Source organism: Convolutriloba macropyga, chromosome 2 (genome assembly GCF_964194025.1).
Source record: "Convolutriloba macropyga chromosome 2, txConMacr16.3, whole genome shotgun sequence".
Lineage (NCBI taxonomy): Eukaryota > Metazoa > Xenacoelomorpha > Acoela > Convolutidae > Convolutriloba > Convolutriloba macropyga.
The window spans coordinates 17,556,466-17,582,630 of record NC_134469.1 but is presented as its reverse complement, the minus strand read 5'-3'; the positions used below and the strand labels follow the sequence as shown (position 1 = coordinate 17,582,630).

Here is a 26,165-nt window from a genome sequence, read left to right as displayed (position 1 = left end):
AGAATAACTGGACAATCATCAACTTTAATTGATCATATAGCGTCTAATATGCATGCGGAGGTAACTTATGATGATGAACCTATTTCGGATCACAAAATAGTAATTAGCAATTTTCCTGAAATTAGTCAAGAGAATGTGAAATTGCAACATTCTAGTGTTATAAAAATCAGACCGATAAAAATGTTTGAGAGACCGAAACATAGGAATAATTTAATAACATGGCTGCAACTTAATCTGAAATATCTTTTTGAAAATAGATTTCCTAATCTTGATGAAAAATGGAACAAGTTTAACGGTTTGCTTTCAAAGAGCCAAGATTTGTTTTGTCCCCTAAAAAAGATCAAAAAAGAAAATCACCGGATTTCATACCGAGTAAAAATTTGAAGAAAGAGATGGAAAAGCGAAATAAACTAAGAAGTACTTATTTTCTGAATAAAACTGAAGAAAACAAAAAAGCATATACTATGCAACGGAATAAGGTTAATAGGCTTGTAAACGATGAAAAAAAGAACTCAACAGCTGAAAAAGTAAAGAAGGGACTGAACATCTATAAAATTTACAGATCTACTATAGTGAAAAAAGATAGTGTTATATATCCCACAGATGCACAGAATAAAGTTGCAGCCATGAATCAGTTTTTTGCTAGCATAGGGGGCTCTCTCTCTCTTTCGTTGCCAAGGAACAGTAAAAACTTTTTTCCAGAAAGAAATGTAAACTCGGTAGTTTTTCCACCAGTCACCGAGTCTGAATTGCAGAAGTATATTGATAACATGAAAAACAAAACATATTGTGGTTTTGATGAAATAAGTAATCGTTTTCTAAAAATAGTTTCGCAATAATTGTTCCATATTTGGTAACCTTTATAAATGAGAGCTTTATTTTGGGAATTTTTCCTTCTTGTTTAAAAACAGCAACAGTTATCAAAAAACAGCCGATATCATTACTGTCGGCGTTGAGCAAGATAATTGAGAGAGCCATCCATGCTAGAATTGTTAACTTCTTTGACAAAAGTAACTTGTGGTACTCAATGCAATATGGTTTCAGGAGCAAAAGAGGAACAGTAGATGCAATAATAGAGCTTCTAGAACAATTAAGTAATGAAATAACACACTATGAAGCAATTTTACTGGATTTAACAAAAGCATTTGATACAGTTAAAATATCTCTGCTTGTAGAAAAACTTGAAAGATATGGCATAAGGGGTATATGTTTGAAATTGTTACAATCGTATCTAGATTCAAGAAAACAATATTTACAAATTTATGATGCTATCTCTGAAACGATTCCAATTTTGCATGGAGTACCTCAAGGTTCAGTTTTAGGCCCTTTGCTATTCATAATTTATATAAATGATCTACCCGAAGTTTTAAACGCTAGCCATACTTATTTATTTGCCGATGATACAGCAATGATAAAAAAGGGAAACAAAACGCATACTGACTTTCAGGATGACATTGGAAATATTGAAAATTGGACAAAAAATAACTATTTGGTTATTAATCCTAAAAAATCTAAGTATCTTTGTTTTTCGACAAATAAGGTGACTAACAAAACTGTGAATATATGTTGCAAGACTATAAAAAATGAAAAGTTTGCTAAATATTTAGGAGTTCTTATAGATGACAAGTTTAGTTTTTTAGAACATGTGTCCTATGTATGTAAAAAATATTAATACAAGGAGGGTTAATCAGACAAATGAAAGACATTCCTATAAGAGATCATATTTTACTTTTTTATAATGCGTACATCAAATTAAGAATACAGTATTCTATATTGGCTTATGGCAATTGTAAATTTACTCAAATTGATGATATTGTAAAAATTCAAAAACGAATTGTTCGAACCATTTTTCGGTGAAAAAATTTGATTCTGTCAGCAAAATTATGATTCTGTCAGCAACTAAGTAAAATACATACAGCTCATGAGTTATATGTATACGAATTATTAAAAACAATTGTCAAAAACAAGACTAAGATCTGTCCGGGAACGTGTACTTCAAAGTTGATAGAAGATGATAGTCAAAATACATACCAAACTAGGTACAAAACTAAAGGTCTTCTCTCTGAAAGTTCATGTCCGAATAAAAGTTTTAGTGTTCTTAAATCTAGAATTCGTAAATTATATAATATCCTAATTAAAAATGATCTATTGCCAGAAAACATACATAATTTCACCAAAAATGAATTAAATCAGTTTTACCATAGGTTTAGGGACAACTATATACTAGGAAACTTCGGGTTGATCAAGTATATCTTCAAATAATTTTGATGCTTCTCTATTTGATAAATTTCATACATATGAGTTCTCAGGGTATGCAGCTGTCGGTCTTTCTGACAGTTAAACAGATTTTATCTGTTATGCACTATCCTTTATTGTAATTTTACATATTTATATGATTTGTAAAATACGTTCCATATGAATAAAATTATTATTATTATTATGAAACTTGATACATCTTGCCAGGTCATACAATATCTTGAAAACTCTTGCAAAACTTGAAACCTCTTGCCAAGTCCATGATAGCAAAAATTTCCTTGAAACACCTTGACAAGATCTTATCATTACATGTCAAGAAGTTCTCATGTCGTAACTTGCTAAGATCTTGATAAAACTTGACACATAGAAAAAGCGTTTTTAAGGATATATGAAAAAAAAAATAAATATTTTTCGAATCAAATTAACGGTTGAAAATTGGGAAAAACTGTATGAACAATAGTTTTTTTTATTAAAAGCGAGGCGAACACCTTGATCTATTAAGCTGTTTTTAAATGTTTTTTTTTTAAACAAAGGATGAAAATGTTTTCAAAACCTTTCTTTTTGGGAATGTTTTTCCCCACTCTAATGTTCTTTTTGAGAAAAAGCCGCTCTAGCTCCAAATGAAAATTTAATGCAAACTGTTACTAGTAGTAACTCCCCCTCTGCAGGTCCAATGCCCGGAATAAAAAAGGACAGAAAAAATCACAAAACATAAACTGGGAAATCTCTAAACTTCTGTTTTTAAATTGCATTTAGTAGATATTCCGACAGCTGATTACTTTATTTCAGCTCGACCAATCATCAAAATAATTTTAAAATGGATTGAAATAAAAATCTTGCAAAATTTTTGCAAGATTATTCAAATGGTGCAAAAATCTTGAAAGATTCTTGCAAGAATCTTGAAATATTTTTTGGAGATTACTTGCAGGCCTCTTGCAGGATTTAAAATTCTTCAAACTTTGGGGCTGCTATAACAAAATCGAAAACAAAAATAGAGCAATTTTCTCAAATCTGAAAAAATTCCAATATAAAATTTATAGAGATGACCTTGTTTGCCTTCGAAACCTTAAATTTGATCTCAATTTAGGTTTTTAATTTCATGCAAGCAAAAATAGCTAAATTAGGAACAAAAATTGCTTACCGCTTACGATATTAAATTGGGGCGTATACGTTTGTGAAAAATTTCATTTTCCTTTTTCACTTTTTAACAACAATGAGAACAACAGCCAGCCGAGCTCTCCCATCTAATAATAAATTGGAAATGTTGTTATTATTATAATCGATTGAGGCAAATGCTGCTGCTATGCTGCTTTTTTTTAATCAATGTTGTTGTTCACTTTTGAAGAATTCTTCTTCTATGGCGTCTCTGGAGGTGCAGATCAGCAGTAACAATGTAAAATGTATGACGTCACAAGGGTTTAAATTGCAATGTGCGGTGTTACCCAAGTGCGTTCAACCAACAAACCTAACGCTCACTTTGCAGAAAATCCCAACTCAATCAAATACCTCAAATATAGCATAATTTAGTGAAACCAAAATTAGAATAACAATGCGCAGGACTGTAAAAATTGAAAGTTCTTCGAAAAAAGCAGAAATATAACCAAATTGTAGAAAATTGGGGTAAAAAGTTTATCCTTCCCCCACCCCTGACGCCAAGAGCCTATCTGGGCACGAAATAATTTTATTGGCGGGATTTACATAAAATGGTTGGAAGCAAAAAATACTATAAAAAAGTTAAATTCCATTCCTTATATTTTCGTCACAAATTTATAAGTCCAAAATGGCTGCATGTAAAGGTAGAAACACGGCCAGCATTCATATATGCTTTCTTTGCATTAACCGGTCATAAAAATTATTAAAGGAAATTTTACAAAAAAGTCAAATTCCCCTCAGGGCCATTTTGCAGAGAATGGGGGGTTGCAAGTTCTAATGACAGACGTATTCAAATTTCGCTGTCTGCGGGCTCTTTTTTTTGCTCAAATGGGCAGAGATGGTAGCGCTTTATGGGGTGGAATTTTTGACAACTGTCTGTAATTTTTGCCATCGACTTGAATATTGATAACTAGGTGCATTGTAGCACTGGTGTTTGTCTGTGTCGTTCTAGCTGCTCAGCTATACAGAGCATTGCATCAATAATGGGCCATAATTTTCAAGGCCAGCTACATTTTTTTAGATATTAATGCTTGGCTATTTCGTGTAGAGGGTTTCAGCGTTTTAATGCCTTTAGACCCCCCCCCCCCCACCACCACCACCATCAGCAGCGAAAAGAAAAGAAAATGTATCGTTAATTTTTGTGCATTTACAGATTGCTTTTTCACGCGATTTTTGTACAACTACCTACTTTTACCAAAATTTGGAAGATAATTTTTTGTTTAATAGATGTAATCGTTGTAGGCTAAATGAAATTGTTGTTCGTGTCGAGGTTCGTTATGGTACATAATTGAACAAAGCCGCTATCGAAGCAGTACTTCAATTACTGTTTTGACATTGTTCTACATGATGAAATTTGGCCCCGCTTGATTAATTACTGCAATCTTAACAGATCCAATTAGCCACACGGCGAGATGGCTACTACAAAGAACACATTATTTGCATTAACTGACAAAAAGACAACAGAACATCATTTTATGGTATGAAAAGGAAAAGACGTGAAACATACGCCGTCAATTGGGAAAACATAGTGGAGTGAAGGTATGATGACCTCTTGTTTGGGAATCAACAAGACTGACTGAGGTAAAATCAGGAAAAATCCTGGTTTATGATCCATAGCTTCTTCAATATGAACAAAGAACTATCTGAATTAATGATCAACAACAAGGAGGCTCGGTAATGTGCGTTTGCACATAATTGTTCTTTTAATTGTATTGTTGAAGCGCCTATGAAGGAACAACAAATTGAAGTCAGAAAATTCAATTGCGACCTTACCTTTCAATTTTTCAGCAAAAAAGCAAATGTAAAATAAAAAAAATTGGCAAGTATTTCAAGAACTAACTTTCAAAACTCTTCTAAGAAAAGTTGAATGCCTCAATAGAGCGTTTTTCAACTAACAAGACAATAATTTCATAAAATTTAGACCTGAATTTTACTGAAACGTTTTATTATGCGAAAAACCATTGTTCCAGGGCGAACTAATTCTACAGAAAAATGTAGAAATCTTAAATAAGAAATTATATCTACAATTTAATTATAATGGAGTAATGGACAGCTGACAGGGAAAAGGCAAAGATAGTATTGTGAAAAAAGCAGTTCTTATATCTATAAAAAGCAGATAATGAGGGATCTTGTTCTAAAGAGATCAAAAATTAACAGAAAATAATTAACAATTCTAAAAACTTTAAAGTTTATGCAGCAGCTATCAAATAAAAGTAATGAAAATTATAATAATGATCCGCATAAAGAAAACAGAAGCAACAGTTCATTAAAAAAGGAGGCTCGGAAATGTGAGTTTGCACCTAATGTTCTGACCCCGCTCAACTATTTTTTTGATTTAATTATCTATCAAATGAGAGGAGATAGAAACTTACAAAAATTTATATATTGTTCAGAAATAATTGGTATATCCGGTATATAGTGTTATAGAGCAGGTGCCATTGGGCAGATCAAGAGACAAGACAAACAACAACATCAAATAGAAAAAGCATTAATTACATTAAAAACTGAACAAACTGCAAACAAAACGTCTTGACTTTTAACAAAAAAATGAGACCTGTTTTTATTGAGAATAATTAATAGGTAGACAAACTAGACAAATAAACGAATGCTCAAATTAAAAAAAAAATAAGTTAAAAATTTTTGAAGACAATTAATTTCAAAGACCAGAAAACCATTAACTATCAACTGAAATCACTGAAAAACTTCATTTATATCTCCATAGAATGCCATTAAAAATGTTATTGTACACCGTGTCACCCCACTACAAAAAGAATAAGAACTGACAAATCAAGTCAATTAAGTTTTGCGAGTGAACGGTGTCAAGCCTTTAAAGTCATAATTCATTGAATAACAACATTAAATATCACAAATTGTGCATTTTTTAGCGCCAATAACGTAATATGTGACTTGTCATTAATGTGATGATCGAACGAGACAGTAAAATGAACCTCATAAATTGGAAAACGACAAAAAATAAAAAAGCTAGGAAATTTCTCAGTATCAAAGCTAAATATTAAATTGATACTACATCAGGACCATTAAATTCCATTCTAATTCATTATAAAGCAAAAATGAGCTTTATTTTTGCTGGAACTACGCTACAAGGGGACAAAACTGAAATAAATTGAGGCAAATCTCAGAATACTGTAATTTTTTGAAAAAAATAAGCTATTACAACCATAAATTCTTAACTGAAAAACGTAAACAGAATATTTTGTTACTAGCTAAGAAGTCAATTAGACATGTCATTAAATAATTTGAGGGAAAAATTTAAAAGATAAAAACGAATAATGGCATAATTCAAAATTTCAAACAGTTTTTACGCAAACACAGTTTTGAAGCCAAAGAAAGCACACATTTTTTACTGAATTTACATAGTATGTTCCTTAGTCTTCAATGGCCTCAAATGTAGATTTTCAATAATTGAGCCTCGATATGAGACCATTCTGGTCTGTAATAAATATTGAAAACATGCAAGCGTTTTGTTCAAAGCACAGCCGTCATTACAACCCCAAATAATCTTTTAATCATTCAATTTCTCAATTAGACCTAATCAAGCCCGGCTAATGCTGCTGGCCAATTAAAACAAATAGTGTTGCGGTCAAAACTAATATTTTAAATTTTTTATATCAAATTATTAGATCGTTTTATGATGAGTATATAGCTATGCCCTCTACCGGCAATTCTCAGTTGCTAGAGCGACGGAATTGGGTCAAGTTCGATCAATGTTGAATTTTATATTAGAAATAATGTAAAAACATACTAAAATGTTGGAAAAAATAATATTTAACCTTGGTGCAAGACCGTCAAGGTCACTGGTGTATATTTCTCATATGTATTCTCATTCCCTTATGCGGTGCTTTCAGTTTCAATAGTTTTCATCTCAAGGTCACAACTTTTGTTTCCGCTAGTCGGGTGACCTTGAAAAAGTGCTGTACTTTTGAAGTGCTCTAGCTCCTAGGGACTTGGATTTAGGACCCTGAAAGTGGGGTTGGGCATACTTTTCACTTGATACTCTAACCATTGGTACTAGTCTCGATGCTCATTTCGTTCATCGACTTTGCAACTTTACCCTGAACGGCGGATTTTCCCTTTTTCGAATTCCATCTAGTTTTTGCCATATAATTATATGATCAATTAGTTGCGTTGTGTCAATACGCTTTCTAAATGTCACGAGCAATGCCAAGAGTATGACAGCTTTTGATATGTGGGCGAATTCATACTTTCTATTTCAGTTATGAACAAACTTTAGTTAATATTTGAATAATACACTAAGTTTTCCTGTTTTAAAGATTGCTTTGATGTCAAATGTTGTGTCAGAAATGTTTTATGTTAGTTTTTGATGAACCTTCAATTATCACGCCACTTTGCTATGTTTAACGTTCAACTTCTCTACATAATCATTGTCCTAATATGGTTAATTTCATATTTACTTAATAATTTGCTATGTAAACAGATTAAATTCCTGAACAGAATACTCCCTTTAACTGTAAATGTCAGTTATGTAATGTTTAATTACCACTCGTAAATGTCATCTGGTGAACATATTACTAACAGAGCGAGCATTAGTGTAATTGGAGTCAAGTTGTATGACTTTGAGTTACGAAATTCAAGTTATTTTCTTAAAGTTTTGCAGAAAATCCTAAGGAAATTACAGTCAAGAAAAATTTCTAAAGCTTTAAACGAACCAGAACGTGCGTAAAAATATTTTTAGTTTTTCACTACTAATATCAGCCGTAACATTAATGGTCCGTATTCTCCCCGGACATTTAAAAAGATAATATTTGTTGTTATTTATTATCAAAATGTTCAAGAAGTCGACAAAATCTCAGAAGGTTGCCATGAAGTGGATGCCTTCTTCATCAGAACAACATGCATCTTCCCACCAAAAAATCATCATTCCATTCAGACGTGGCCGTCAAGAGCACACTTTGGACTTGGTTAATTTGGATCAGAAGTATGACCAACTCAGAAGAAAAAGAGAAGAGTTGATACGATTGTTGAAAGGAAACTATCGTCTTGCTCGAGCTCGATCTGAAGTTGACGCATACTTCGAAGAAGAAGACAAGTTACTCAATCAGCTGAGTAAAGTAGAGGCCAAACACGGTAGGACTGGTTGCTCTGAGGTAACAGAGAAATGTATGGACTACAGAAGTCGTCTAACGGGTCACAAATGCTACATTTTGAATCTTTTCGATCTAAAAGCAGCAGCATCAGAAAAAAGAATGGTTTCGTTTGGAGAAGTTTCAGTCTCCACAATCACTATATTGGCAGAAGATGCTCCAAATGCAGCAGTTCTAACGGACAGTACTCCTCAAGACAATGGCGTAAACCTTGTGAGCAGTGGCTCACAGAAAGAGAAAAGCGACAGTCCGACTCAAAACACAAGTCAAGTGGGTAAATCTGGTAATTACTCATTGGAGAACAAGCTTGCAAGAGAGGAGGAGAAGAGATTGCTAAAGCTCCAGAAAGTTGAAGAAAGACAGGAGAAGGCCAAAAGGAAGGCCAACATCGAGTCCAAAAAGCTTCAAATGGTGTTTGAAAGAAAGCAAAGAGAGCACGAAGAACAGATGAGACAAGTTGAGGAAAAACTTCAACTTCGCTTGATGGAAACCGAATTAGAAAGTTCTTCTGTAGAGATTTCTGACAAATCTAAACAATCAAATGAAACAGAGTCTGATGACGAATTTTCCCCGAAAGAACTTCACGAGGAATACGATGAGTACGCAGAAAACCTCAAAGTTCAACTGCCAGAAGTGGAGCGTCCATCAAGTTCTTTTTTAAAAACAGATAGTTATTCGAGTCGTTTAACAAAGTATCGACAGCAGTACAGTTCAGGAGAAGATATCGAAAATCCATTTGAGCAGCAAACAAGAATTCAAAGTACACCTCTGGGAAGCAGAGATAGACGATTTTCACCTGATAGATACGCCTATTCAAACTCATTCTTGTCTCCAAGGGACAACGGTAATGATAGCCCTTCACAACCAACCAACAATGGTAACAGAAGTTTGCCAAAATTAAAATTGCGCGAATTTGATGGTAATCCATTGGATTGGCCTGAATGGAGTGGAATGTTTCTGTCTACAATACACAGCAGCAGTATTAGTCGAGACGAGAAAATGAGCCATTTGAAGACATTGCTTGTTGGAAAAGCAAAACGAGCTGTCAATGGAATGGGCTACTCTGGAACAATGTACGATCAGGCTTGGAACACACTGCAAAGAAAGTTTGGCCAGCCTCATCACATTGTCTCTTCACAACTTGCCAAAATTCAGAACTTCCCACAGGTTAGATTTAGCGACTTATCATCCTTGATAGAGTTTGCTGATACGGTATCAACGTTTGTGAACATTCTACAGCAATTTGGGTACTCGAACGACTTGTTTTCTTCTAGTAACCTTGATATTGCGGTCAGTAAGTTGCCGTTAGATACAAAGCGTCGATGGTTTGCCTTTATAGAGGCCCCAACCAAAGCAAGACGAATACCAAACCTGGTCGAGTTTAATAATTGGTTGCAAGAAGAAGCGCAAGTTCATGAGCGATTGGTTCATTGTGCGCCTACATCGTCAAAATTCGAAACACAAACGACAAAGTTCGGTAAGAAACCTGATTTCAAGAAAAGTCCAAAGCCCAGCGAGTCAGCCTTCAGTTCAAATGATGATAAAACTCGGACCGAAAACAAATGTCCTATCGAAGGTTCAAATCATAGGGTCTGGAACTGCGATAAGTTCAAGAACATGAAAACAGATGAACGATACAATGTCGTTAAAGAAAAGAAGCTATGTTTTTGTTGTCTTGCTGATAACCATGCAGCAAAAGCTTGTCCAAGGAAAAGAAATTGTGGCGTTGATGGCTGTGAGAAAACCCACAACAAATTGCTTCACTACAAGAAAAGGTCGGAAAACTTGAAACCCAATAACAAGACAGAAGTGACTAATTTAACAAGCAATGTGGAGTCAATAAGAGGTTTAATGCAAATAGCACGTGTCAGAATCTTCGGAGATGAAGAACAATTCGAAGATACTCTTGCTGTTTGTGACACGGGGTCCACTCAGACGTGGGTGGATGAAGACTTGTTAGAAAAGCTTGAACTACGTGGAGAACCAGTGTCGTTAAATGTTACTGGAATTCACGGCACACAAATTACAACATGCAGAGCGCTTCAGGCTACAATTGGGCCGGCTAACTGTATGCAAGACAAAGGAAAACTACTCACAATTCACAGTCAAAAGAACTTGGAAATTGGAACAAGCGTTTACAAGGTCCAGGAGATGAAAGCAAAGTATCCGTACTTGAATTGTGTGGGTTTCAAGCAGATCGATTTGAAGAAATTTGCGATCATTCTAGGCCAGAATGCTTATGAACTGATTCGACCCGTCGAATACAAAAATGGCGGTGAGAACAAACCGTGGGCTATTAAGTTACCACTTGGATGGACAGTCAGTGGTCCAGTTCCAATTAATCAGCTAAAACTCAGCGCAGCGTGTCATGTAGCCAACAATGACGACATGAAACTAGCTGAAGTTGTCAAGAAGTGGTGGGATATGGAGTCCTACGGAACACTTAAAGTTGCCGACAAGAGAACACAAGAAAACAAACTAGCCACCGAGATTCTTAACTCAACGATCAAATTCAACGGTGAACGATATGAAGTTGGTTTATTATGGAACGGTGAACAAGCAGCTTTATCCAACAGCTTTTCATCAGCATTGGGACAACTTCGAGGGTTGCAGCGTCGATTACAGACGGACGAATTAATTAAAGTGAAATATATAGAAATAATTAACTCAGATCTTAGTAAAGGATATATCTCAATTCTTTCTAGCAGCGACTTGGCAGCAACAATCAATCATCAAGTCTGGTATGTACCACATCACCCAGTTTTGAATCCTCACAAACCCAACAAAGTGAGAAGAGTGTGTAACGCAGCCAGCAAATTTCGCGGGACAAGTCTCAACGACATGCTTTTAGCAGGTCCGGATTTGCTAGCCAGTCTGATGGGAATCTTCGCACGATTCCGAGAGAACCGATATGCTTTGAGTGCCGACAATGAAGAAATGTTCCTTCAAGTTGAAGTCAAACCGGAAGATCGAAAGTTTCTACGGTTTCTATGGTCAGATGAAAATGGTCAATTAGTAACGTATCAGTACAAAAGACATATATTTGGCGCTAAATCGTCTTCAACTTGTGCAAACTTTGCGCTACAAAGATGTGCTACGGACAAGGCTGAAAATTCAGATCGAGCTAGTTACATAGCGTGCCATAACTTCTATATGGATGATCTACTTGTCTCGCTGCAGAGTCGGGAAGAAGCTGCTGACGTCAAAGCAGAATTAATTGCTCTTTTAGCAAAAGGTGGTTTCAAACTAACTAAGTGGGCTACTAATTTTGATGAAGATGAAGTACATGACAAGGCCCTGACGATTCTTGGATTAGAATGGAACAGTAAAAGCGACACGCTGAAAGTATGCAGAGACTTACAGTTTAAGCCTGAAAAATATTGGACCCAGCGAAAAGTGCTATCAATTGTCTCTAGCGTTTTTGATCCTTTGGGATTTCTAGCTCCATTTGTTATCCGTGGAAGAATAATCCTGAAAGGCATAAGGCAGACAAGAGGACAACAATGGGACTCGTTTATCGACGAGAACCTCAGTGATCAATTCTCGGATTGGGTCGGAGAATTGAATGCCGGTGAAGTGTTTGAAGTCAGCAGATGTATGAAACGTCGAGCGAAAACATTCGAAATGAGTTGCACGTTTTCGGTGATGCTTCAGAGGACGCATTTTGTGCGGTAGCATATCTTGTAACAGAAAACAATCAAACAGAACGTAAGGTATACTTTATCATAGGAAAAGCAGAGTTGCACCTGTAAAGCATCATACAATTCCAAAACTTGAGCTCATGGCAGCATTAACCGGTAATCGACTGAAAGACACAATCATGAAGGAACACTCAATTCATTTCCATAAAGTTTTTATGTGGTCTGATTCTACAACAATTATACAGTGGTTAAGATCGAGCAACGAGAAACAGCCTACCTTTGTTGCAAACAGAGTAGCAGAAATACTCGACACTTCAACTGTGGACGAATGGCACTACGTGGAAGGTGCTAAGAATCCAGCCGACCTTGGAACAAGAGGTCTCAGCTTCGATGACATAGCCAACTGTAATTGGATCAAGGGTCCAGATTGGCTGCTACAACCGATCTTGTTAAACGAAGATAATCAGCTTCCAGCCGAGCAGGATATGAATGTTCAAGTTTACGTGGCAAACGAAGTAATTGGTGTAGTCGATTGGAAACGATACAGCCAATACAACCGATTGAGGCGAACAATTGCTTGGATTTTATCGCTTGCCAGAAAGAACTCTGAAGTGCATTCACTACGGGAAGAAACTGCACAATTGATTTGGAAATTAGTTCAGCTGGAAGTCTATTCTAAAGAAATTGATGACTTGAAATCCGAGAAAACAGTTTCTTCAAACAGCAAAATTGTTTCCTTATCTCCATTCATTGATTCTAACGGTGTCCTGAGAGCAAAAGGACAACTGAGGAGAACTAATTTACCATTCGAGACAGAACACCCTGTTATTTTGCCTAGCAAACATAGAGCAGTTGAGTTGTTTCTGAGCTATCAGCACAAAATTTTTCATCACGAAGGGGTGGAGTATATTCGGAACGAAGTGCAGAAGAAATTTTGGGTATTTGGATTAAGAAGCGCGCTGAGAGCAGTGAAACACAATTGTGTAACATGTCGACTGTTTACTAGCGGTAAAACTCCACAGATGAGTGATTTACCGACACACCGAGTGACGAATAATGTCCGACCATTCACAAGTACCGGTGTCGATTATTTCGGACCGTTTGAAGTAAAGATGTTCAGACATACCATGAAGAAATGGGTGTGTCTCTTTACCTGCTTGAGTGTTAGAGCTGTTCATCTGGAGCTGGTTGACAGCTTGGATACTGAAGCTTGCATTGGTGCTGTTCATAGGTTCATTGCAAGAAGAGGTCAACCTCAGTCAATAATCTCTGACAATGGAACAAATTTTGTTGGAGCGGCTAGAGAGTTCAAAGAAGCCTTCCAGGAGCTCAGGAAAGACGAAATAGCAAATAGACTGGCAGAGGAGAGCATCAAGTGGACTTTCAACCTGCCTGCAGCTCCTCACTTTGGAGGTGTATGGGAACGTCTTGTGAAATCTTGCAAGAAAGCTTTGTACAATGTTCTCGGCAAACAGAGCTTAACTGAAGACAGACTTCGCACAGTACTCTGTGTAGTTGAGCAGTTAATGAACAACCGACCACTTACGGATGTTAGTAAAGATGTCACCGATTTACAGCCACTGACACCAAACCACTTTCTGATAGGTCAAATTAGCATTAATTGGCCAAATGCGTTGTTTTCGGGAACTACTGCGAGTTACAGAAAGCTGTTCAGAGGTCAACATAGCATCCTAGTTGCCGTATGGAACCGTTGGATGTCTGAGTATTTGCCAAAACTACAGCAGAGGACGAAGTGGGCCAAGGAGGAACTTATCGAGCCAAAAACTGGTGACCTGGTTTGGATAGTCGATAAGAATGTGCATCCATTCAACTTTCCGTTAGGAAGAATTCAAGAAGTTCACAAGAGTGACGACCAAATAGCCAGATCAGCGCTAGTAAAAACTGCAACGGGTAGCTACAAAAGACCTATTGTGAAGTTGATCACTGTAAATTGTGACCGCAAGTGATGTTATTTTTGGATTTGTGACCAAAAACTGGGCCGGCTATGTTGCGGTCAAAACTAATACTTTAATTTTTTTCATATCAAATTATTAGATCGTTTTATAATGAGTATATAGCTATGCCCTCTACCGGCAATTCTCAGTTGCTAGAGCGACGGAATTGGGTCAAGTTCGATCAATGTTGAAATTTATATTAGAACTAATGTAAAAACATACTAAAAAGTTGGAAAAAATAATATTTAACCTTGGTGCAAGACCGTCAAGGTCACTGGTGTATATTTCTCATATGTATTCTCATTCCTTTATGCAGTGCTTTCAGTTTCAATAGTTTTCATCTCAAGGTCACAACTTTTGTTTCCGATAGTCGGGTGACCTTGAAAAAGTGCTGTACTTTTGAAGTGCGCTAACTCCTAGGGACTTGGATTTAGGACCCTGAAAGGGGGGGGGGGGGGTTGGGCATACTTTTCACTTGATACTCTAACCATTGGTGATAGTCTCGATGCTCATTTCGTTCATCGACTTTGCAACTTTACCCTGAACGGCGGATTTTCCCTTTTTCGAATTCCATCTAGTTTTTGCCATATAATTATATGATCAATTAGTTGCGTTGTGTCAATACGCTTTCTAAATGTCACGAGCAATGCCAAGAGTTTGACAGCTTTTGATATTTGGGCGAATTCATACTTTCCATTTCAGTTATGAACAAACTTTAGTTAATAATTGAATAATACACTAAGTTTTCCTGTTTTAAAGATTGCTTTGATGTCAAATGTTGTGTCAGAAATGTTTTATGTTAGTTTTTGATGAACCTTTAATTATGACGCCACTTTGCTATGTTTAACGTTCAATTTCTCTGCATAATCATTGTCTTAATATGGTTATTTTCAAATTTACTTAATAATTTGCTATGTAAACAGATTAAATTCCTGAACAGAATACTCCCTTTAACTGTAAATGTCAGTTATGTAATGTTTAATTACCACTCGTAAATGTCATCTGGTGAACATATTACTAACAGAGCGAGCATTAGTGTAATTGGAGTCAAGTTGTATGACTTTGAGTTACGAAATTCAAGTTATTTTCTTAAAGTTTTGCAGAAAATCCTAAGGAAATTACAGTCAAGAAAAGTTTCTAAAGCTTTAAACGAACCAGAACGTGCGTAAAGATATTTTTAGTTTTTCACTACTAATATCAGCCGTAACAAATAGTTTTTCCAAATAATTCCGAAATAAATAATCTGATAAAAGTGTCAATGTATCAAAAATATATGAGGTGTTTTGGATTAATTATCGATTTATATTAGCAAAATTAGCAAATAATTAGCAAAAAATATTAGGTTTGAACTTAAACGAATAGATAACTTGTTTAGCTCAACAGGTAGTGATTATGATGTTTGATCAATTACACTGTGTAATGACACAACAAAACGAACATTAGATGATGGCAAAACTCTTGAATTCATTGCAAAAATATAAAAACGCTTCGTCAGAGCCCTAAATACTATCAACTTTACTCAGAAAGACATTATTTTGGTAAGTTTCGTTTGGAAATAAAAAGAATCTCTCGTTGTTTGATATTTCTAATGAAAACAGACTTGTCTAACATTGAAATTAAAAGTGCCAAACTCCTCAAAAAAATATATAGTCAGAGTACATTCCGAATCGTTTTTCCTCGCACTAAACAACAATGAGACAAAAATTGGCGTTGCTACGTCCACGCAGCTGCCAACAAAACTTTGTCTTTTTTTCGAATAATTGCATAATAGGTAATTTGGCAAACGAAAATCTGAAATTAACACACAAAAAAAACGATGCAGTTTGCCGGCAAATTATTAGTTCCAGAACGCTAACAATGTCGGCAAATTGTCAGTTCCAGAATGCTGTTATACAAACGAGTGCTAAATATAGCCCTATTTGAGTGAATAAAAACAGTTTTTACCAATTTTATCATACATATTTTTAGCAAAATTAATCAAAATTGCAGAAAAAAACTACAAAAAGTATGACAAAAAATATATACAAAAAAACGGATGTTAGCCCAACGTCCGCAACAATTTAAAGTCATAAAAAGCACGATGAGACAAAAAATGGCCAAAATCGCTTCAGTACCCGTAATTGTAAAAAATTGTAATTTTATTGTGTAAAACTTTAAAAAAGTTTCTAAAAAACTCCAAAAAAATGTGCATAAAGTCAGTGTGAAAAGTGAAGATTTAACGAAAAAAAACTTTTTGATTTGATATTTTAGGTAACACAAGTTATGAGATAGCATTCACAACTCTATACGACAAACATTTTGATGGGCGAAAAATGACTGAACAAAAAAACACAGTTGAGCATATAGTTCCTCCCCCAATAAAGCGGGTCGAAACATTAATTGTTTCATCTTTAAGTCTGTAATTGGAGTTAGAAGCTGGTTGTCAGCCTCACAAAGTGCATTCTCCTCTGTAGAGATCTGGAAGTTAAATTTTTGTAAATGTCAAAGAGTTATGCAAAAATGCGAGCGCGCGCAATATTTCTCGACCTAATGTTAGTTTTGAAAAAATTTAACATAAATTTTGTGAACAAATTGTCAAATAAGAAATCTGCAGGACAACTAATTTGATTATCTGCTGAATTAAATGCAAACGGTTTAAAAAAGTCAATTTACTAAGTCAATTTTTCTAATAAATTTTATATTGTTTCAATAAATTTTGTTGAAAAGACAACTGAATTTAAACTTAGTTTCATGCTAATCGCAGTTAAATTATGGAAACGGTAATACAGTTATCGTTTGTTCAAAACACTACTTAACCTAATTATTATTTTGCTGCTCCATTATGTTCATAGTTTTCCTCCAAGTATTAGTATAAACAAAGTGGAAAGTAAAAATTAAAATATTTTTCGATTGCAGGTTATTTATTGACTCCAACAAAAATAGTGTTGTAAATCTAACTTCTTAGAATTGAGCTTTATCAGAAAAATACACATAGATGTTTCATTGAGTTTTGCTATGCGCTTTGTTTAAAGTACCGATAAAATCAAGCATGTTTATTACAAAACCACTCTTTTTGCTTTGCAAAATTTTAAATTTGTTCAAACAGAATATATTTTTTCCTACGCATTTCATAGATGTTACCGCTTTTCTTAAGTCAATATAATCATATTATGACAAGCCGTACTCTAATTTGTTTGGGAATCAAGTTTAATAACAATAATCTTAAAGAAACTACAGGGCATAACAGCATGCAATCACCAATCGTCCTGATAAGACCAACAGCTTTTTTTTCAAGTCAAGTAGGGTAATTTGTCAGGGCCGAGGTGTCAGCGCTAAAAACTGCAATATTATGCAAAGTTGGCAGTGAATGCTTTGAATTTGTGTACGATCTACTTTTGAGCGTAGATCTTATACAATTTTGGGTTTTTAAGCGTAGATCTTACATAACTTTGCTTGGAATTTGCGTTGAGTTTAGCATATATCTTACTTAAATTTGCGTTTCTAAGCGTAGGTTTTAGAAAAGCATGTGTTTCTAAGCGTACGTCTTATATATTTAACGTTTGCTTCTAGCTTTGATCTTACATAATCTTACATAGTCGGTGGTTCGAACAGAGCTCTAAGCGTTGAACTTTTGTAAGATCTACACTAAATTCAGCGCAACAATTAGGTGAGATCTACGCTCAGAAACGCAAAATAATGTAAGACCTACGCTTAGAAACGCTGAATTCAACGCATTCACCGCAAAATTATGTAGGAAAATTGCAGCGACTTTTCACAGCCAGTTACCGCTTATATTACATAATTTTGGCGAAATTCTTCGACCCGGGTAGACTGAATGCGGTTTTAGCAAGACAGGTAGAAATTTTGTATCCTATTACGAACTAAAGTTTGAAAATCTGAAAAACTCGAAAAATCTAATTTCAGATTAAACTTCCTCATGAAGAGATCAAACATGTTTGACATCTTCATTATGATTTACTGATCTCTGAAAGCGCAGAATAAAATTAAATTTATATTTCGTTTCAGGTAAAAAATTGAATGCTAACAAACCAACTGGGCCTGAATGTTAACAAACCAATCGGAATGCAAAAAACGAAATGCAAAAAATAACGCGAAGGTGAAATCGAACTGGCAAAATAAAGGTAAAATTTTATCGATCAAGGGTTTTGGAGAGAAAACAGACACAGGGTTGCAAAAAACAACTTTGCTTTTATTACTTGACATGAATGAACAATGGGTTGAAAACTCTTCAAAAGAGAGGGTCCGCCTGTTTGAAGTTACAATGTTACTACTCTTTAACTTTGGAACCTCATGGAAACAGCATGTATAAGATCACGGAAAATTACATTTGATCGCTATATGTTTTATTTAACAAGCAAACAATCGGAGGTGAGTGTCAAGTGGACATTTTTATGGTTACTATCAGGGACTGTGAAATAAACTACTGAATTTAACATATACCATAGGAGGTCTATAGCTTCGAGTTTTTACTGCCTCCGAGAACCTGTCTCTGTGAGCATGAGCTCTCATTTAAACATAACTACATAGTTATTATGGCCTGGCGATTCTTGGTTGCAATGGTGGTACCACGTAAACGATTCAGACGCTAAAAATTGTCCACAGTCACCAAAAAGAGCAAAGTATTCTCAAACACAAGGAATTATAAGGAAAAAAGAAGCTCATTGCAAGCCGATCACACAGAAAGCACAATTGTTATTTATATTTTTTCTTTCGACCAAACAGAGGGCTGTAAATTTTTGCTCCAGAATAATTTGAAAGCTTTGCTTATTGTCAATGAGATGAGCTCTTTTTTGTCATTTTCTGCAAAGCATTTGTTCTAAAATTTGAATTTTAGTCGAGGATATTTTTAAAGGAAATTTTGTTAAAATTAAGCTTTGAAAAAATATATCAAGTTTTTGTTTTTGAAAATAACTTATATTGTGATTCGATTAGTCACGTTACAGAAAACAAAATAATTATTTATTTGCTATACAACTGAAGATGTGATGTATTCAACTGAAGAGGTGATGAGTTGCGGTCGAAAAATATTATCTGGTTTTTTTTGGGCAAAAAAACAAACGACCCTGATAATTCGTACCTCTGTTGCTATCAAATTTTACAAAACTTAGAGCATTTAATTGTAGCAGACAGCCAAACACTTACTACTAGCAAATAAAAATTAATAAGAGGAAAATATAAGCGTCCCAGATGGCGAAATTTTAAGTGTACATATCAACTAATTAGTCGCACCCTGATTTAACGAACAACTCCGTATAAAAATCCAGGTAAACAAAAAAGAATGTCTTTCAATGAAGATCGTAATTAAATATTTGAAGGACAAATACAAATCTATAAGGCTGTATAAAAAACTTTTGATTTCAAAGCTTCCTTACATGGTGGTATATAAAGCTCTACCTATTCCCCCGCGGGAAAAACAAACAACACTAGCATCAAGTTTACAAAAAACAACATCTAAGGCTATCCGTTCACGTTCTTTGCAGCATTTTGCAAAATAGTTGCACAAAATTGAAAACAACTCTATAATCCCGATGAGGTCACGCGAAGGAATTTACAGAATGCTTCAAAATTCAGACGGTTATTTTAGCCGATCGTAAGTGCAATTTTATTAGTTTTTTTAAAAAGCCAAATTGTTAAGGAGAAATCCATCGTTTTTTAAATTGCCATTAAAACAATATAACACAAAATAATTCAAATTTGTAAATATTTGTAATTATTTGTAATAATTCAAATTTGTAAATGACATTGCTGAGGTGGAGAGCCGGGTCATGAAAATAAATGAAAAAAGTGATTTTTCTCCCTTGTGTTTGTTAAGGACAAATCATTGTTCCGACCCCTCTTGAGGGGGAAGGAACTATATAGTCAAATGGGTTTTTTTGTTCAGTCATTTTTGGCCGATCGATATATTCATCGTAGAGAGTTAAGACTGGTATCATTAGAACGCTTGTCCAGCGTAGAATATGGACTTAAAAAGATTTTTTTAATTTTCGTTGTTTAGAGGGCGTCATCGAGGTTTAAATTTTGAGAAAATAGAGTGAATTCAGGTGAGATTTTATTCACATTTTCCAAAATTTTTGACTAAAACTTCGCCAATTTTGCTAAAATTTGTAATTTTTTTTTAAAAAGTGTTGTTGATTTTTGTTTGTAAAGAAAAAAAACTTTATTGTAGGCTATTTTTATTAATTTTTTTGTCAAAAATTTTGGCTAAATATTTCAAAATTAAGACTTTTTCATTAAAAACAGCCCGAAATAGGTTTCTTTAGTCCAGTTTGATTAAATTTACAAGAACTACAGAACCAAACACCACCACCACAATCTTTTTAGACTAAAAATGGGCCTTTTATACTTTAAATTCCATTGAGAGTGCTCTGTAAATACAAATTTTGCCGTATTTTGCTAAATTTTTTCGTTGATTATCAAAAACGCAGCATCTATTTTTGAGTTTTTAACTAACAAAAAATCAATACCCAGAACATTTGAATAGTTAGGTGTTCCTAATAGACAAACAGCATTAGCAGGGTTAGATTTGGACCAATATTGGACTGGTATAATAAAAAAAATTCAGATCGATCTTTTCAACATTAATTAAATAACAGAACATTTCAAACCAATGCTCAATAATGATAGGTCGAAATGGATTCCCAAACAGCTCCACATTGTTCTATCTAGTTGATTACTTGAAAGCTTATGGTTGTTTTGACTTTTAAAAATATTTGATTTTTTAAAAATACTGATTTAGAGAGCTTAGCCTCTATTTTTCTCTTAGTTTGGTCAACTTGTAGCTTAATTTCAGCAATGAAAGAATGCTTCTTCCTTCTATTGAAATCAAATTAAATCTTTGTTGGGGTTGTTTTACGACTTAAGTTATGTTTTTCAGGCTTTGATATTACTAGATTTTACATTTTTAAATTTTTTTTAGGTCTTTGCCCATTTTTCACGTTTTCTAGTTTTGTCACATTATCACGTTATTGACAGTTCGTATATCACCTTATTGGCTTTCAGAACAAGGCACAATTGATAATATTAAAATCCTTGAAGATATAGATTATGAGTTTAAGGGCTGCAACACTACTTTCTCGGAGAATTTATTTGAATTTTTAAAATTTTGCCTTTAACTGTCCTTTTACTTTGTCCTTTTAGTCGCGTGAAAATTCCAGTACAAGGACCCGGTTTCAATTGCTTTTCTTGAAAGAATAGATGATCCGTTATTCTGATATTAGTAAATAGCTGATGGATTTCATGACTCTGAAAACAATTGTTTTATAAATTACAAAGAGACACTTTGTAGCTTCTCAATGTTGCTCCTTTAATTGTCTGTTTGTTATCTAGTCTGGTTAAATACCAGCCAAATATGACATCTTTGTTGTCAGAGGAATTTTTCAAAAGGGATTGGTGTCACACAATCTAATGTTTTTAAAGAATTCGTTGACTTTCCTGGTTTCGATATGGAAAAAAAGTAAGTTAATTTTTGATTTTTGTCATGTTTGACGTTTTTTGTAGTCGTACGACATATTCTGGATTATGTCAATTCTCAAGGGCGTGCTTCGGAAGAATAATCGATTCTTTTTAATTATTTCATTCTGTAGTTAATGGCGTTCATGTCTTTGGAAATATCTTTTTCGAAAAAAATTTAAATTGTTATTTAATTTACCATTTTTTGCATTTTTTTACTTGTTACATCGCTTCATTAACGAGAAGTTACATAGTACATTGCAGAAAGATGCAATCGAACATATTTTGATGGCCATAGTATGGCTTAACGGTTTCGAAAGCGTTTTCTGCCAAGTTTTAGTTGAATTTTTGTTTGTTGTCTTTTGTATGTTCTCTTTGTAACTGCATAGAAAACTGGATACCGGCAGTTCTTAATTCTTTCTATAGATGAATTGGTAATCATACTTCTATGGAATATTTTAGTTGGTTTCTAATGGTTATGATTACTTTGATTAATTTGAAAAAAATAAGCGACATTTATAACTTTCTTGTTTTTGTTCTTTTTTGTCTAATTTTTAGCAACCCTTTTTATTGAGTAGTCCAATATCTTTTCTGGTGAATTAAAAGTTATTTTGTTTAATATCAACTTTATCTGACGCTATTTTGACTTGGTTATTGAGTTTTGGTTTTAAAACGGACATGAAGTTTTGATTAAATTAATTTTTGTTGTTGTTGTTTGATTTTGCTGTTCGTCTTGACTCGCTTTCTTAATATTTGCGCATCTCATCAATCTAATGCGTCATTATTCACTCCACCACTGAGTTATAGCTTTGGAGGCTAGCTTTTCGTTTATACACCAATTTTTTGAAAATACTTGAATTTTTGGGTTTTTCTATGTTCCTCATTTGGTAGGCAATCATGCCAAAATTGTGGATGAGCGGGCTCGGAACCTTATGTGCAATTGCACATTACCGAGTCGCCTTGTTGGTTTTCCCGATTCGAATTCAAATGGTCAACTGGTAAGAAAATGTAAGTATCTTGCAGATTTCTAAAAGGTGATGCATGGCCTTGCAGATTTTACTCCCAAAAACTTTCAAGTTCTTACAAAAATGACTCTTGAAAGTTAACCATTTGATTTTACATGTTCCTACAATTAATTATTTGACCTAAAAAGTATCGACTTACTTAACGTCTTAGAACAAAAGTTTCTGCAAGAATCTGAAAAAATGTGAAATGAAATCATAAAATAAGAAAATGCTACAAAAAATGAAGTGCACATAAATTATTTTGATACAAACACTGAATTATAAAGATCGAACTTCAATCAAAGTCGAAATGCGTATAAAATTTTAGGAACAATCTTGAAAAAGCGTTCGGTTTCGAAGAAACGTTTTTTTTTATTCCGTAAAAATTGTCGCTATTGTAAGTGAATAATGCAGCATATTGAGATCTAAATTTCATAACTAAATTGCAGTAGGACTTCCCGAGTTGATAAAAAAGATAAACAACTTTTTTGTCAACTTAGGTATTATGCTGTACGAACAACAATAAACTCCCACAAGTTTTGTACGGTAAATGATACATGTTGGTTGAGTTAACTAAATAGAGCAGAATAAATTTGCGATTTAGCCGTTCGGCTTGAAAGTTCTTATGATTTAAACGAGATTTTTGAATTATTAATGATCCAAGCTGGCCTAATTGCCATGTTGCTTTTACTTGCAATCAATTAACCACTGATTTCTCCTTAATAACCGCAAGGGAGAAAAACGATCTGTGAAATCCATGATCCAGTGTTTCATTTTAGCAGTTTGATATTTGACGAAAAGTGTAACCATAACAAAATCAAGTACTTTTGAGAAAAAAACGAACTGATGATCAGAAAAAATAAAAGAAATTGATACATTTGTTGAAATTCAAGAGAACATACAAAGATTTACTCTAAAAAGTAGTAAAGATTGAATAAGTTTAGCTGAAAAAACTATTGAAATTTCCGGAATAGTTTCCAGAAAAGCAAATTAACAATCGTACCACGGCAATGCTATGACTAATTACAGGGCAAGAAAAGTGGACGTGCCAATGTTTGATGATGCAAACGATCGACTGTGGTCTTCAACTGTTGAACTAAAGCGATCAAGACAAAACTTGATTTTTTCCTGACAATATGACATGATCATTACCGATTTTGAACAGGGTTTTTTTTTGGAATTTAACCAGGGCAAACAAAGTACGTTGTATGTTTCCAGTAAATTAAGGCTTCCGTAATGTTAAGCAGATTTAAGATAAAAGTGATGGAGTTCATCAAGCGAAAACTCTAATGCTATATTTTATTTTCAGGAAATTAGCAAAACTGTAAGAGAAACGCAAAAAATCAGCACGGAACGTTTGACATGCAAACTAAACAGTCAAATTTTATTAGAAGGAAAACAATCAAGCTTTTCAAAAGCTACTAAATATGTGAAGGACGATAGAAGCCCTTCAATAATAAACCAATTTTCTTCGTTTGCTAAGGGTCACTTTTCTCTTTGTTGGCTGTTAGAAGCGTCAATTTATTTTTTCTTTTCATAAAAAACGCTTATAGTCAAAATATTCTTCTGACATTTTTTTGATGTTCAAGAACTAAAGCATGATTTTCTCGTCAAAGCTACTTTGTATGACGTCTAAAAAAAACTGAAAGTATCGCAACACAGCTCAATGGAATCAAAGTGAAGGAAAATGAGCAATGCGACTTTAAAGTACAAAATATAACAGAATTGAGATTCCCAGGAACTTCACTGCAATATAAATAGCATTCTCTATGAGTAAACTGATAAACACTGAAAACTATATACCATTCCGGCTGCAAAAATATTGCACAAAAATGTAAGTTTGCTCAAAGAGAGACAAGAATCGTGCACCAAATTCTTGTTACGGAGACAAAATTAATCGTACGCTTTCAGATTGTTTTCTGTCACGGAGCCAAAAGAACAGATGTTTCTCAAAAAATTAAGTTAAGCTCAACAAAATAATTGTGAGAGAAAAACTAACCAACTTTGACGAAAACGACGAGGCTTTTTTTAAATAATTAGTGCTTATCCGATAAAGTACTATAGTACAATTTTGGTTTTCTTTGAACTACTTCGCAAGCTAAAATCAAAACACAACATTGTTAGTTTTTTTAAATACTGCGAAGTTGTACAGTCACCTGCAATGGTTTTAGCGTAGCCGTTAATCTTTTTAGGAAATAAGTTTTGTCAGACAACAACAATTTTTTTGGTAAAGTCTCCTTTTTCAATTGTGTTATAATAATCGTTGATTTTCTACCAAAATTTTACAGATAATTTGATTAACCATTGTTTTCATAATGAAATATTTGTACAACATTATTTTTTGGGTTTCGAAAGGATCCTTTCTCAAAATTTTGTTGGTTGAAAACTTTGAAATTGAAATGTAAAACATATTGTTTTCAGTATATAAAATCACTCTAGCGTAATTTTTCATTCGTGGACAAATATTTATGCAAAAAAATTTGCGTTAAAAGGAAAGGATAAACAAAAACGGTCTGAATGTCATTGAAAATTTCAACCAGTGAAAAGGTGAAAACAAAATGATGTGTTAATTTACAGTAATTATCAGTTGTCTTATTTTAATGAAAATCAAAATAAACTATTACAATAAAAATGAAATTGTTTCATAGTCATGAAAACTCCCACAGAACGCTTATACATCTCGCCAATTTGAAAAGTTTCTTCACAAAACAAGATACGGTTCAACTTACCTGAGCTTTCGTTCTGAAAAAAAGTTAAGCAGACAGCGTGACGTCAGCAGAGCGCAGGCAACCTGCACCAATGTCAAGGTTGTTGAGATATAGCTTATCCGAGAGAAGAAAATCACAGTTCAATGAAATCAATGTGTTCAACAGCACCATTATTGTATTCACTTTAATCAATTCAACTTACCAATTCTATGTCTGAGAATCTTCAATAATCGATAATTTCGGTGCAATTTTGTAAAATATTTCAATTTAGCGCACTTATCATTGACGTTTCAGCTAATTGACATTAGGAATAGATTAAACTATCAACTTGAAATCGAAGTTGGCGAGATCTGAAAAACGTTAAATACTATAACAAAATACGCTAATGTAAAATGCTGTTTGCGTTGCTCAAATAGCTAATGGTGTGCAAAAGCAATTGATTGGCTAAATGCTTGTGTCAATTAAATATTCACCTGATCAATTTCACAAGACCGTCTAGTAATATGAAGTATTAAAGTGGATATGCGATAGAGACATTCAAGCTATAGTGCCTAGATAAGTTTGCACCATGTCCAGTGAATGAATGTTTAAATTTATGTCCAAAATTGCCAAAAAATGCTTTTTTTGGAAATAAAATTTTAACTCAAATTTTCTCCCGTTGACCAGACTGATCAAAAACGGTTAAGGTTTAGCGGGAAATGACCACTTTTGATCGGTTTTCAGCCCTTTACACCAGAAACTTTTAGAAATGATCGTTTTTGATTGATAAATTTAGGAAATGATCATTTTGCACGTCTTATAGGATACTGCCGTTTTTGAACGTTTTTTTTTGAAAAAAACTGTCGTTTTTGATAGTTTGCTTAGGAAGCTAAAGTTT

General features: G+C 34.1%; 1 protein-coding gene across 5 annotated transcripts in view; it reads right to left on the bottom strand.

The window, feature by feature from the left end:
- LOC142357342 (uncharacterized) overlaps positions 1–26,165 on the bottom strand; it is a 104,832-nt gene that overhangs the window by 64,380 nt on the left and 14,287 nt on the right. Inside the window, exon 2 of one of the 5 annotated variants that reach the window (XM_075409008.1) lies at positions 25,491–25,761. The exons of 2 other annotated variants lie outside the window; for them this stretch is intronic. The gene's annotated coding sequence lies outside the window, so the exon portion shown is untranslated. Of the gene's footprint in view, positions 1–3,397; positions 3,743–25,490; positions 25,817–26,165 lie in introns of those variants that run through there. 2 more of the 5 variants (XM_075409004.1, XM_075409027.1) reach the window with 2 other exon arrangements.